Below are 15,972 nucleotides of genomic sequence, written 5' to 3'. Positions count from 1 at the left end.
CATGCATAAAAGACACTTTATTTGTTTTGAAATGACATGTTTGTGCCACTGCTTAATAACTCTTTAATAAATACAGTTTAGATGAATTTGTTTAGTTGTTTATGCTTTTGGCATGAATGTTTAAAATCAGCATATATTAATGTAGTATGAACAATGTTTTAATGTAGAAACGTAGAATCATCATACTGGCATGATTGTATGCATCAAAGTGTTAATTCAAGGCTAAGGCAAAATATTGAGATATATATCGTGTATCGTGAAACGGCTTAAAAATATCGGGATATTAGTAAAAGGCCATATCGCCCAGCCCTAGTGCATTGTCATGCATGAAGATGATTTTGCTACGGAAGGCACAGTTCTTCTTTTTGTACCATGGAAGAAAGTGGTCAGTCAGAAACTCTTCCAACTTTGCCGAGGTCATTTTCACACCTTCAGGGACCCTAAAGGGGCCCACCCGCTCTCTCCCCATGATTCCGGCCCAAAACATGACTCCCCCACCTCCTTGTTGACGTCGTAGCCTTGTTGGGACATGGTGGCCATTCACCAACCATCCACTACTCCATCCATCTGGACCATCCAGGGTTGCACGGCACTCATCAGTATACAAGACTGTTTGAAAATTAGTCTTCATGTATTTCTGGGCCCACTGCAACAGTTTCTGCTTGTGAGCATTGGTTAAAGGTGGCCGAATAGTAGGTTTTTGCACAACTGCAAGCCTCTGGAGGATCCTACACCTTGAGGTTCGTGGGACTCCAGAGGCACCAGCAGCTTCGAATACCTGTTTGCTGCTTCATGATGGCATTTTAGCAGCTGCTCTCTTGATCCGATGTTTCAAGCAGAAACTGTCCAGAAACTCACAAGTTCAATGGATGCAAGAATTGTGAAGGTGATATCACAGAAGGGGTCCTATGTTAACATGTAACTTGGCCTGTTAAGATGTTTTTTTTATTGAAATAGATTTTGATTTCAGTAATTATGACCTCCTAATGCTGCAAATTCAACAAATGACCATTTTCAGTTCTTTACAACCTATAAAATGTTTTGAAACTGTTGTGCATAATAATTTGGAACAGTGCATTTTGAGTTTTTTATTTTTGAAAAAAATACTGTTATCATTGGGACGTTTGTTCAATAAAATTCGAATTATACTCTAACGGTTGATGACTTGAAAATTATACTGACTGTCATTCTCATTGACTATTTAGGAAAATCAGAGAAAAATATCATTTGCATAATAATTTGGAACGCGGTGTAATGATGTGTGTGTTTATGTGTAGCAGCGGTTGCAGTTTCCCACATAAAAAATGTGATTAAATGTGTGTTATCTAGCAAGTGTTGGTCGGTAAATTTACCAATTACAATTCTGTCCCACCAGTCTTGACATGATGTGCGTGTTGCATGTGCTTATCAGCGGGGAAGTGAGATCCAAGTGGTCTGTCGAGACGCATTTTAATGCCTGTATAAATTCGGAGGAGCTGTCCACTTGTCATCTGATCACAAAGGTAATAAATACGGTGATAATACCAGGTGTAAAGAGCCTCTAAGACACATTTTGCAAACCGCAGACCGAGCCCCGCTCCCGGGTGTCACCTCTTTACAAACAACACACTGTGGCAGCGGAGCATCATCAGGACCAATGAACGAAAAAACTAAATTTAAATAATCAGGGTCATACTTCCTCCGTTTTCTGCCTGCCTCTGTACTCACTCTCATTTTGACCTGAGGTACTAAAAAAGTCCATTTTGCTGTAGTTGCTGTAGTTAACCAGATGATACAATTTTTTCTTTCGCGCCTCCCCTGAAGTGTGCTCGCGCCCCCCTGGGGAGGCGCGCCTCACACTTTGAAAACCGCTGAGAGTAAGAATAGTATTGTGCAGAAGAGTAGAAAAACAGTAGAGTAGAATACAGACGAATAGAGTAGAGTAGAATAATGTAGAGTAGAGCACAATGGACTCATAGAATAATAAAGTAGAATAATATAATAGTAGAGTACACCAGACTAGTAAAATAGAGTACAGCAGAATACAGTACATTACAATAGAGTAAAGCAGAGCAGTGCAGTAGTTTGTGTTATTAAAAGTAGCTTACCCTTCGTCTGAGTCTGCGACAACGAAGTCCATCCTCTGTTAAGGAAACTTCCATAATTCTTCTTACTATTCTCTGTCTTGTTTCCTCTCTGACCCTTTCAGCCCTGTCGAAGTCCTCTTCCAACCGTCTTCTCCTCTCATTCATAGCTCCCACCGCCATGTAAACGAAGAGACACGCCAGAAACCCAGCAACCACCTCCGCTCCTTCCATTTTCAAAATCTTCTTTCTTCTGTCTTCTTTCTTCTTCTTACTTCTGCTTATTCTATCTTCTTTCATCTGCTTCTTCTATCTTCTTACTTCTGCTTCTTGGCCGTGACGTAATCGAATAATGATTATGTCACGGTCATTGGGCGGGAACTTCCTCTCACTTGGCCCTCTCAGTGGAGACACGGCGGTTGACAGGGCCGAGTGAGAGGAAGGTTCCTGTAAAGTTCCTGTCCCTCAAATAGTTCCAGGAACTTCTTCAGTGGAAACGGCCCTAATATGATCGTGAACAAGTCTCCAAAAAATGTGGAGATTCAGTTTTAAGCTCCTGCCTGCATTTAATTATTTTTATCTTGGAAGTGTTTTTACTTTTTAAAATGATTTATGTTGTGATCTTGAGCCACAGGTTAAGTGATTGCATTTATTTGCATTTTGTGTTTTTTTCGTGTTGTGACTTGAGCTGCAGGTTTAGCCTCAATTAAGGACTGCTATTTTTTATTTAGAAAGAATTCAGTTATTTTTTGTTATTATTTATTTTAAATACATATTTACTAATTTTCCATCATGTTCTATGTATTATTTGAAAATAATGACTGTTCAATGGAAAAGTTTTTTCTTTTTTTTAAAAATACAGACATTTCAAAATATCACATTTTAGAGCTGTAATCATAATACTGTGAAACCGTGATATTTTTGCCTAAGGTTATCGTACTGTCAGAATCTCATACCGGTTGACGTGCAGGTGGTCGAGTGGTTAGAGCACATGCCATATACGTAGCTGACCCCGGTTTGAATCCCGGCCGGAGGTCCTTTGCTGACCCCCCTCCCAAGTTTACTGTTGAATAAAGGTGTCTATGCCGAAAAAAAACTTAACAAAACAATCTCATACCGGCCCACGCCTACAAGTGAGTAATATAATAGTTCTGTTTGAAAATTGCCTTGACATATAGTCTAATTCACATGTTTTTATAAGTTTGTATTCAGTTTAAATGTGGGCCTTCTTTTCTTTGTCTGATGGCTAAAGGTAACAGCTAAGTAGTAAACGTTGCTCTGGTAACCGCTCTTCTTTAATGGGAGCAGTAGCCTAAATTAACAGATTATTTTACATATTAATTGAACTTTCACCTTGTTGTTAACTCACCTCGGATCACAGCTGATGGTGTATTTTCTCATGAAGTTTGACGATGATGCTTTTTGGTTGTACCGGCTGATCTGTCAACGTTTCCAAAACAGGGTTACGTTAAAGAGGCTCTATGCGAAATACAGCTTTATTAGCTTTCAGGAATTTTATTTAGAATTTTATGTAACCCACTAATGGTGTATTTACATCTGGAGTAGAGAGTTACGTCACACGCCCTCTGTGTGTGTTGTTCTGGAGCCTCTGTTTTGGAAGCCGGGCCGGCCGCGCGTTCATGTTAGTGCATGTGAGCCACCTCCTCCTCTCCTCCACCGGAACCGTTAACCCACTCCCCCTATATAACCGGGACGTAATGCCACTCCCCCTATCAAACCACTGAGGACCGGCTGCGGTTAGCGAAAGCGCCATGGCGGAGGAAAACCCCATGAAGAAACCACGCTCAGTTGCAAAGAAACTCTCCGATAAAGAGAGGAATAAGACCCGGGTTAACATTGGCCTTGCATTTCCGAGGTGGAGAGCCTGCGAGAAGAAAAAGGGATACATTATGACTCGGAGCTAGCTCTTCTTCTCTGCTATGTATGGCCTGCTTGTGTAATGTTAGTTGTAATACTGTCAGGGCAGTACATTGATGATGATGATGATGATGATAATGCTAACCGTGCTTCACTGGACCAGTCCTTGCTATTTCAGAAACTTTTGACTAAATGTAAAGTAAGATATTTTTGTCCTAAAAATAATAAACAGGCTGTTGGACTGGTGATGAAATACTGTGACTGTTACTCTGATAAAGATGATAGACATTTTGGTCTGACAACTACTTGTGTTTTCTATAACTGTTTATTGTAATTGACAGTTTAGCAATTCTGACATTTTTAAATGTGACAATTGTCTGTCATGTTGGGTTTGTTTAGATTAAAGCTCTGAAATATTTTATACACAGGTTACATTTTTTTGTCTTGCATTCCTCAGGTCATAATACCCAATAATGCTGTTACTCCACCATGGCAGACTGGCAGATGCTGCGTGATGGAAGGAATAACACCAGGAGCTACTCTTCAGACTCTCCGTCCTGTCCTCATCACGTCCTCATCAGTGGCTTTGAGCACAGCAGGCGCCACAAAAGCGGACAAACCATACTGAATTACACTTTGCATGCTGCTACTTTGTCACTACTGATCATAAACCTTGCATGGTGTCATTATTGTCATTATTTCTGAATTTGATTTGCTTTTTATCTATTGTCTTCAGTTTGTTATGAACTGAAGGGGCAGTAAACCGCATTTGAGATGTTAAAACAGAACTGTAATACATCAATGTGTATGACAGTGGAGTTTTGTTTTCATTTCAACTTCAGTGTAGATTGTACAGATACAGATACAATTGACCTTTTTTTGGTCCAGATGGTTACAGCAAGAAGAGAAAGGTGATGTATACCTCTAAAAAATGTAGTATTTATGATTGTTTTCTGGAATTGACTCTGCAATACTGCTCACCAATAAACTTGACATTATTTGAGATTGTATTCATGCTTCATCCGTTTCAACATTATCCTTTGTAACACTGTAGATAACACTGGCTTAGTCCACTACTGCTTAGAGAGTGTAATTCAATCACTGACCATACACAAGTGAAATGTAAATTGATGTACTGTTTACCACAAAGCAGAAAACTTATGGTGTTTTACAATTCGGTTATTAGTGAATGAAGCAGATCCACACATCATTTTTTGAAGAATATTTGTTTACTCATTAATGAACAATAGGCTAAACAATAACTTCCGAACATAAATTATTATAAATGATTACCGTAATTTCCGGACTACAGAGCGCACCTGATTAAAAGCCGCATGCTCTAATTTTAGAAAGAAAATCAATTTTGTACTTGTACAAGCCGCACCGGATTTTAAGCCGCAGGTGTCCCACGTTGTAATATGAGATATTAGCTAGGGTTGGTCCGATCGGCGATGCCTGACAGCCATCACGCAACCCTCCCCCCCTCTGACTACACACATTTAGGGCGCACTAGGCAATTGTACCGTGCCCAAGCACGTTTTCCCCCTAAAATCCGGATTATTTGGGTAGTGTGCTGTGAGTGCAAGTGTACCCTGCTTGAGGGAGGCAATTTTCCCGGGAATCCCGGGAAATCGACGATGTTTCAAAAGGCAACACTAGCTGAGCCCTGGTCATTTCAAGCAACACTAGTAAATGCGAGTGAGGAGACATTATGCATATATGGGTTCCCAATCCGACCATTTTTTGTGTATTATTTTGTCATTATTAAGGCAAAAGAACTCAATTTATGTCCATGGACATTATAATGAATAGGCTATAGGCTTAATATTAGTTTGCATCCAGCGTGCTGCGTGGACGTCATTACATCTGCTGCACCGCTGCTACCACAATTATCAAATGGTAAGTTTATTGTCTGTGACTGTGACCCTCATAAAAGTAATATTTTACAAATCTGCATTATATAAACTAACGAAATTCGTTAAAGTAAGTCATTTGGTGACTTCTAAGTCATTAAACTAAGTCTTACCTTTACTGGAGTAATCTACCTCGTTCGCACCTGTCACTGTACATCATGTATTGGAAAACTTTGAATTAAAACTTACCTACTGAGCGAACTCTCCCGTTGTCTCCTATGAACGAGTCGGACAACAACGTTTATCAAACATGAAACAAAGTGAAAAAATAATAAAGTACGTAACAGCCGCATCATATGCTTTTCTTCGAGTATTTTCCAGGTTGATGAGAGTGAGTACATATGACTGATTTACAATAATAAAGCGCGCTTGATTTATCACACAATTTCATTGGACCTCTGTGAACTACTCACCAATTTTATTGGTCTACTGTTACAAGGCAAAATGTTTTGGGCACCACGAAAAAAAACCATACATTAGCCGCAACGTAGTATAAACCGCAGTGTTCAAAGTGTGGGAAAAAAGTAGCGGCTTATAGTCCAGAAAATACGGTAATTAAACATGTTAGGAGTCTACTGAACAGGACTGAGTTGCCTTTGATCTTTAAATGATGCATGTTCCTGTAAATCTGGGGTGCATGTTGCTGCAGATGTCAGAGGTAGGTATGGCATGGCAGTTGAGCATCATGATGGCCCTGCTGCATCATCAGAGCATCAGAAACCAGCCCTGGCCTCAGGTCCAAAAAACTCTTTCCAGGGTCAAGTCTTGAAGCAGGCTCTGTAAAAGATGAACACGTACACTGAAAAGTAAATCATGATGTAGACACACTGGAAAAACTGGCGTTTCACACTATGTTATTTTACAATTGATTTCAAATGGATAGAAACACAGATGATACAAACCTGTTCCTTATCATCTGAGCAGCTCACACCGGCTCCTCTGAGGAGGCAGACACTCTGCAGCTGCCTCAGCAGACATGATGCTGCTGCTGCCCTTACCAAAACCAAAATCAAACTATCAGTTATGAAGAGAGCAGCAACAATTATAATATAACATTATAATTTTATAAGGAACAAACTTCGCATTAGCTACCTCAGAGACAGTTGATGAACCAAACTCTGGCTACATTACACTAGCAACACACATCTTGGTCAATATTTTCACAAGTGCACAAAAACCCAAATGTCTGTTTGCCAGCAGTGCTCATAGAATCCAACAGCAATGATCAATGTGAAGTTGTTAGCTTGGCTACTATGTTCAGCTTGTTAATTTTCAACTACTAGCAGTTAGCTAACGTTAGCATCGGAAAGCTAATAACTGTTACATTACTTTAGAAATACGTTACTAATACGTTACTCTCGCTTGTATTACTTACTTCGTTACTTGACATCACAACGGTCCGTTGTGTGCTGAGTCAGCTGTTTCATCACGGATGGAAAGTGCTTCACTGAAAACAGGCAGGTAGAGGAGGAGGAGCGGACGGAGAGCGAGGGGGAGGCGAGCGGAAAGAGGGGGGTGTACCCCTTAGCTAGTTTTGTTTTGGTTGCACGCAGTCCAGACCTACGACGTCTAGCGGTGAAATTCAAATCGCATTTAGCCCCTTTAACGTTACGGATGTACAGTTGGTTGTGTTGGTTATATATCTGTTTCCCACTCCTCATTTCAAACTTCACACTGATTTTGTGAGTGAGGGCGAGGTCATCGGTGTCCAAGGGTGGGATATCTATGAGTTCTACTAGTTATGGAAAAGAGCATGATGGTAATGTAGTGTTGGGCTACGTTTTCTCTGACTGCACAAAATATATACAAAGCTAATGTAAACAGCGTAACTGATACTCCATAAGCCCTGCTATAGCCTAATTTAGATATAATTTATAAATGACTAACTTCATTTGTTTTTGTTAATTGGATTTCTCAGCTTTTACAAATACAAAATACTATATGTAAAGATTTTAAGGGAATATTGAGTATACTTCTTTACAATAGAGTTTTGCTGAAACAACAGTAGCATATAGAGACAGATTGAAAGTTTTATATCAACCATTAACAATAAACCGTATATTATAATTGTGTTTTCACTCATTGTGCTTGATTGTAATATATTCATTTTCGGAACAACTGGCACAATTAGTTTAGAAACGTATGGTTAAGCATTGTAAAGTCTATGACTGGTTGCTTTTCATGGATGTGAGTATCGTTCTGTGTGTAACTTTTTTTTTTGTTTTTTTTAATTTAGCTATCAGAGAAGAAAAAGGGGCGGTTAGCCAGATCATTTACCAATCCACAAACTGGAAAAAGCTGATGCTGATAAAAAGAGGAAACAGTGGAGACTGAATCAAAGGAAGTGCTGTAAAAAAATCTGCTGAACATGGCGATTAACTGAACCGTCCAGTCTGAACAGATTCAGCCACCTGAACAACCCATACAAGTTGAAGCTTTGCCTCCAGAGCTGGAGCAGTCCCCTGAACCTCAATCATTTGCTTCCTCCACTCTAGAGAAAAAAATGAAAAGCGACAACTTAAGAGGAAAATTCTCCTACTAGAAATGAGACTAAAACAAACAGCAGTCAGGTCAAGTAAATCAAAACACAACATAAGAGAAAGAGACAGGCCAAGAGGGCTGAAGAAAAAGGCTTTGGAGAGGAAAACACAGGTCATTGTATTTCTCAGTAGAGATGAAAATAAGTCACCTTCTCTGAAGAAAAAAAGACAGTCACACAGAAGAAGTTGTTCCTGGAATCTCTAAAAGAACTCCATGCACAGTACAATACAGAGACAGATGAATCACTTTCTCTGTCATACAGACAGTTTTCATGACTGAGGCCTTTTTATATTACGGAGCCAAAGACAGATGACCGCAACACCTGTGCATGTCTCCATCATGAAAGATGTGAAACTTCTCATTGACAAATTGCACCAAAGTGGGTTGGAGCATTTCTGAGTTGCTCTCTTCCATTGAATGTGATTGAGAGATGCTAATGTGTCAACTGCAGGATGGTAACGTGAGCGAATCAACCGTTAAACTCTGTGAAATAAAGTGGAAACGTTAGCAACCGTTGTGTGAGCTGTGCTGGTCATCTTTTCTTTTAAAATTACTATTTGAGGCTTTAATTTGTCTTGTACAATTCAACAGTCAGGAGCCCAAATGAACCTGCTTTTCTTCCTGTTCATACTGACCATTTGACCAATCCCTCTTTTTTACTACATTTCCACTACGGCTCAACAGAGAAACACTAAGAGGGAATCTGATGCTAAAAAGACTGCAAATCTGTCAGATATCACATGATATAATAACTCAGACTGCTGAAGCTCAATAGAAGCTGATCATCTACTTTTAAATGACTGAGTGGAAACACTGTGGATTTAGTCCTCCTGACAACTGACTGCTGGTTTAAAATACAGCTGAGAAATTGTGAACCTGTCCTTTAAATTGGGATAGGGACAAAGCAATTCCTTGTGTCAGTGATCTTCCTCCCATGAATAGAAGCATGTGTGTCAGTATGATGTCATAGTGCATAAATACACACATATGATGTCATAGTGATGTCATAGAATTTCTTTTGAAATAGGCAAAACTCTCAACCAGTTATTAACTCAACCAGAGTACATTTCAACCACAAGAACACAACTCATCACCACAGGACCAAAACCTTAGGAGAAAGAAAATGTCTCAGTACAGTGAGGTAATTAATCAGTTCTTACATTTAAGAGCTTGAGCGATACATTACTTGAGTTTTTCCTTTTTAGGCTACATTATCCTGGCAGTTGTTGCACCAAACACCAACTTTCTTTATCAACTGTTTGTTATAACCAGCAAACAGACTTTTCTGCTGTAGAAAGTTGATGCTTGTACGTGAAATAATGCATGTTTAATTAAAAACAAACAAAACAAAACTCAATCTGTTCAATCTGATTGATGATACATGCATACCAGTTCATTAGAAATCTCACACCTGCACAGCTGTGTAGTCTTCACAAAATGCGTGTTGTTGAGTAGCCACATATGAAATACGGGACAGGTTCACAGTGACCAATAATCACAGACCTCAAAATCCAAGTGATTTTAATATTTTCACATTTTCATATATATTATACATATTTGTATTTCATTGACTCAAAATGAGAAAAAGTTCACTCTGATAAATAAGGTGTAGTCTATTGCCAATGATTAAATGTTTGTAGTAATTGGTCACTGTGAACCCTGCTTTTTGTATTTATTTATTTTTTTAGTAAATGTGTACATATAAATAACATGGCATGTTTACTGGAGAATATAAAAAGTAAAAAAACAAAGATCATACGAGTCATGAAAAGTACATGTAAGCACAAATGAGTTTTGACTGAAAAATTAAAAACCGCTAGAAAATAAAAGATTTATAGATTAGAAATATTATCCCCCGCCCACTATGTGACGTAGTTGAACCGGGGAATCCGTGTGTCCACCACGAAAGAGGATTCCCATTGACTTTACACTGGTATTGTTTCCGTGATTGCGACACGAAAATTTAACACATTACGTGTCCCCATCACGGAAACAACCACGAAATTCCACATGAATAATAATAAAATCAGTAGTTTCATAGGCTGTTATGAAATCGCGTCATACTACTAGAGCGTCAACATCATATTTTCTAGCGGTAGCTTGCCTGTACATCGCTGCAAGGCTGATATTTATTTTTCTCAAAAGGTGTTTCCTTTCATAGCAGGTTAATAATAATTAAAATAGCCTGACATTGATAGTGGGTTAATGAATGAGAAATAGAGTCAGTGTTACCACACCGGGAGCACAGCTGTGCGGACAGTGAGGAAATTAGTCTACTTCAAGCAGCGGGTTATCCGGTCTGAGAACGGGATAAATGTGAGATGAATACTAGACAAAGAGAAATATATCCCTGTTAAATATTGACTAATGTAGCAGTTATTGTTTCCAAGTGAAAATTATAGGCTATGTAATAAAAAAAATCTATAGCCTACGGCTTATTGCACAGCTGTGCTCCCGGTGTGGTAACACTGACTCTATTTCTCATTCATTAACCCACTATCAATGTCAGGCTATTTTAATTATTATTAACCTGCTATGAAAGAAAACACCTTTTGAGAAAAATATCTATCAGCCTTGCACCGATGTGCAACCGCTAGAAAATATGATGTTGACGCTCTAGTAGTATGACGCGATTTCATAACAGCCTATGAAACTATTGATTTTATTATTATTCATGTGGTAAAATGCTAAAAGAGGACAGTATTTCCTTTTTAATAACGTAAACAAAAAGTCCAGCAGTTGTAAATAGGCTATAAAAACTACCTCATTACACCAAAACGACAGTTATATCACACACACAACCTGTTTTAGACAACAACAAAAAATCGTATTTAATGCACTATAATAAATTCAGTGAAATGAATATTAAAAATAACGATAAAATAAAAGATTTATTGATTAGAAAACAGTAATAATTACCGCCCACTATGTGACGTAGTTGAACCGGGGAATCTGTGTGTCCACCACGAAAGAGGATTCCCATTGACTTTACACTGGTATTGTTTCCGTGATTGGGACACGAAAAAATTTAACACATTACGTGTCCCCATCACAGAATTCAGTGTTAAGAAGTCGTGCCCGCATCACGTATTTCTGAGAGATTGCTACTGCTTGGCTTGTTGCTGTGGTCTGTGTCTGTAGTGCTGTAGCAATGTGACGTGCTCGGACCCGGGGCAGAGCGGTAGGGGCAGCGTTGTGTTCTCAATGATTGGTTCCGCCACTCTTCATTTAGGCTACGTTATTTAGACTTATCAAAAATAATAGTAGTTTACAAATTAAACGTTTGAGGAGGATGCGATACGGAGAAGTTATATACTGTTCAAATTTTAAGACCCAGATATCAAAATTCAAGACTTTTTCAAGTCTTTTTAAGGTATTATTTCCAAATTCATAAATTCAATGCTTTTAAGACTTTTTAAGACCCCGCGGGAACTCTGTGCCTGGAAAAACATGAAGAGTGTGAACCTGTTCACAAAGCTTGAGGAAGATGCAACCAACTCAGGCAGTCAGAAGAGCGCTTCACCTCCTCAAGAGGCATCTGCCATCAGACAAAGACAGTCATTCTTCCCTCTGAAGAGGAACAAAGTGTGCCCTGTTCCTCTGGAGCCAGTGGATGAGCAGGCCACCATCATCTCATCACCATCAGTGGAGTATTGTGAAAAAAGGTTTTCAGTCACAGAAGACCTGGTGAAGGAAAGGGACCCCACCCCAGGACCCTTGGGAGAAAAATAATGTGAATCTTTGATATTTTATTTTTTGTGTCTTTGAAGGTATTTTACAACCAGCTAGTGTTCAGGGAGCATTTTTGCTGGTGTAACATGACAGTCTGACACAGTTCAGTTTGAAAGGCTGGTGAATTGATCCTTTTAGATCACTGTGTCAACATGGATTTTTATGGAAGTATATCTGTGACTTGAGTGAAGCTTGCAGCCAAAGTCCTGTGTTCATGTGTCTGAGTCACGCAGCAGTCAGAGAATGGTTCAAATCATTTGGAAGAATCCTCACTCAAACATCTCCACAGGCTTGCTCTCTCTGTCTCTGCCTCCTCTTTGGCATGAAGTCAGTCTTAATATAGCATCAACAAATCCCCTTTCTTCCTGTTGGTGACGTTTTATAATCTAGTGTTAAATGAGATTACTAATCAATAACAATCAAGTGGAAACGTGCTTGATTTGTGTTAAAATTCGGATCTCAGTGCTGTAGGCAGTGTAGTCTGGAGAAACTTTAGTATAATATAATAGAAATGGAAGTTATTGACTTTTATGTAATATGACTGAAGTGCTGAGTATTTCTAAAGTTTTGGGATACAGAGGGGGAAAATAAAAGATTTCAATAGTAAAGACAAAATACTGGACAAATAATTAATGTCACTGAACAGATCATTGGTTAAAATGCCATAAAACTGGTTTGTTATATCAATGATTTAGATTATAAACAAAATACTCAACATAAACAAAGTTTTATTTTATATTTTTCTGTTACGTTCTATGTATATTTTTGTTGAACTGTGCTTTAAAAATAAACTGGCCTTTCCTTATAAAAGTGGAACTAAAATTGTATTGTTTGCAAAGAAATGACTATTTTTATTTTTCTAGTGATTTTCTGCTTTTTCTTTTAAAATAACTATTTGAGGGTTCAATTTGTCTCATACAATTCTCGTACAATCAGGAGCCCATATTAACCTGTTTTTAGAATAGAATAGATCTTCATTGTCATTGTCAAAAGTACAACTACATTTTAAAGTGCTCACCAGTCAGTGCATCATTCATTCATGATAAAAAAACAAAAATAGAACAATAGAAATAAATGAAAATGAAAGAAAAAGATAATCATACTGACCACACAGTTCAACAGGGAAACACTGAGAGGGAATCTGATACTAAAAAGACTGTAAATGTGTCAGATATCACTTGATATAATAACTCAGACTGATGAAGCTCAATAGAAGCTGATCATCTACTTTTAAATAACTGTGTGGAAACACTGTGGATGAGGAAGAGGCTCCCTCATCAGGCAGTCAGAGTAAGCCAAGCTCTGCACACTCCAGTGAGGACACGAAGGTTGCTGTGAAATCAGATCTGAGCCCTGTCCCTCTGGAACTGATGGATGTGGACAATGAGGATGTCACACCCATGGAGAAAGAAGATTTTGGATAAGAAAGCGCTGTGGATGTTCATGTTTACATGATGATCCAAAAACTCCAGTCTCATCCAATTTGGAGTTTTTGACCTTTGACCGCAGGGCACAACCTGCTTGAAAGCTGGCACAACCCTGTAAAAGTTGGAATGTACATGTTTTAATCCATAATTCTGAACATGTAATACTCTCCCACAAACATTAAAACATTTTTAGTTGCTGAGCATAGAAAACCAAAACTGCATAATTACATTAGGTATGACATTCAAAATAGGTATGACAATGCTTAATGTCAAACATTTGTGTATCATAAATTAATGCCCCATTGGTTAAATGTTAACAAATAACATATATACATGTCACATACTTGCTTGTCCAACTTACTACTTTTAATTACTTGTTTGAAATAGAGGGAAGTATCAAAATATAATCACATTTTACCTCCTCTGATGAATGCTGCTGTTGTGTTATAAAAGCATCAACACCCTCTAGTGGGGAAAAGAAGTGGTTGAAGTGCTTGGGTCCCTCAAAACTGCTGCCAGATGACTTCTTCCTCGGAAGTCCAAACAGTCCATCTGCAGGAAGAACCATGCTTCCACCATCCTACAATAAGTGACAGTGATCATTTAACTGCGTTGCACTATGTATCAGTTTGTGACAGATGTGATTTACAGCTATATCCTGATTTGACTTATCTGATATGTGTTTTTGAATATATTATTCAAGATATTAAACAACAGAGCACCACATTTACTTCAAATACTCTGAAGAAGGAAAAGCAAATCTATTTCAGCAACAGTAACATACAATGAATTCATCATACCTGTGGACAAAGAGGACAGTGCACAGTAAATTTACCTGAGTAAATTTTACTCAAATTGAATAAAATTTTACACTGAAAAAGAGAATATTTGGTCCAGTCTAAATAGAGCAAAAAATGTACTCTGTAATAGGAGTAAATGTATACTCTATTCAGAGTTATATTTTACTCCAATATAGAATATATTTCACTCAATATTGAGTTATATTTTACTCCAATATAGAATATATTTCACTTGATATGGAGTTGTATTTCAGTTAAAATTACAAATAATAGCTCAATCCTGAAGACTATCTAACCTCAAAAATAAAGTCAGAAGTTAGAATTTACAAATGCACTTTATTCTTTAAAATGCAAAAAATGTGCAAACATTTGAGACACTGATGACAAAAGTCAGCCATACAAGTCAGAAAAATAAAATTGTGACCTCTGTAAATTACAATTTTGGCCTCAGTCTTTAATAATACATATAAATAAAAGTGACCTTCCTGCTTTGCTTGAGTGCAGACGCTTTGCTCTTTGCTCTCCGCTTTACTTTTCTTTACTTTTCTTCTTTCCATTGAAATCCTGTCCTTTTGCTACAAAATTTATGGAAAGCGGGTCCTGGATACTTCTATATCACTGGGAGCTTAATTTATGAAAGTATCTCAAGGCTACCACTATTATTTAAACTCTTTTACTTAGTGAGCGTGGCCTATCAGCAGCACTTGCCTGCACTAAAGTGACTGGGATTGAGGAGCTCAGCTAAGCTAAGCTAATTAGCAGCAAGACCCTGACTCCCCAAAAGAAAGGTCATCTTCTAGCACCAGAGAAAGGTATGTGGCTAAATCAAAAACTAAAAGGCCGCAGAAAGAGCTAACCACTGGGCCTCAGACGCTGGTAGCTGTGAATAAGATAAAACACTTTTTCAACAAAAACACCAAAGTACTCTGTTTTACCAACAACATGGTGTCCGATATCTCAGAGAAAATTCTGGAAATCACTGCTGAGCATCCGACAGTGAAGTCTCTCGTCATACACACAGGAGCGCTTGATGTTATCAAGCAACAATCAGAGGTATTGAAACAGGATTTTAATGATCTGCTGAACAAAGTTCGATGTCTGAATACTGAGGTGTTTATCAGTGGACCTCTACCGACAGTTCGGCGAGGAGACGAGAGATTCAGCAGGCTGATGATGCTCAACAGATGGCTCAAAGATACGTGTGCCGCTCAATCAGTGAATTTTATTGACAATTTCAACGTTTTTTGGGAACGCAGACACCTCTTTAAGGCAGATGGATTTTGCCTTAACAAGTCAGGAGTACAGCTGTTAAAGACCAAACCACTGAGGATCGGCTGCGGACTTAGCGAAAGCGCCATGGCGGAGGAAAACCCCATGAAGAGACCACACTCAGTTGCCAAGAAACTCTCCGATAAAGAGAGGAATAAGACCCGGGTTAACATTGGCCTTGCATTTCCGAGGTGGAGAGCCCTGCGAGAAGAAAAGGGGATACATTTTGACTCGGAGCTAGCTCTTCTTCTCTTGGACCAGTAAGTAACGTTATGTGTATACAGTCACATATCTGTTTAGTTAGTGTTAGACTAACGTTAGACATTATGTCACATATCATGTTAATTTA

The sequence above is a fragment of the Scomber japonicus genome, chromosome 10, assembly GCF_027409825.1.
Source record: "Scomber japonicus isolate fScoJap1 chromosome 10, fScoJap1.pri, whole genome shotgun sequence".
Classification (NCBI taxonomy): domain Eukaryota; kingdom Metazoa; phylum Chordata; class Actinopteri; order Scombriformes; family Scombridae; genus Scomber; species Scomber japonicus.
Note: the sequence above shows the minus strand (reverse complement) of the source record.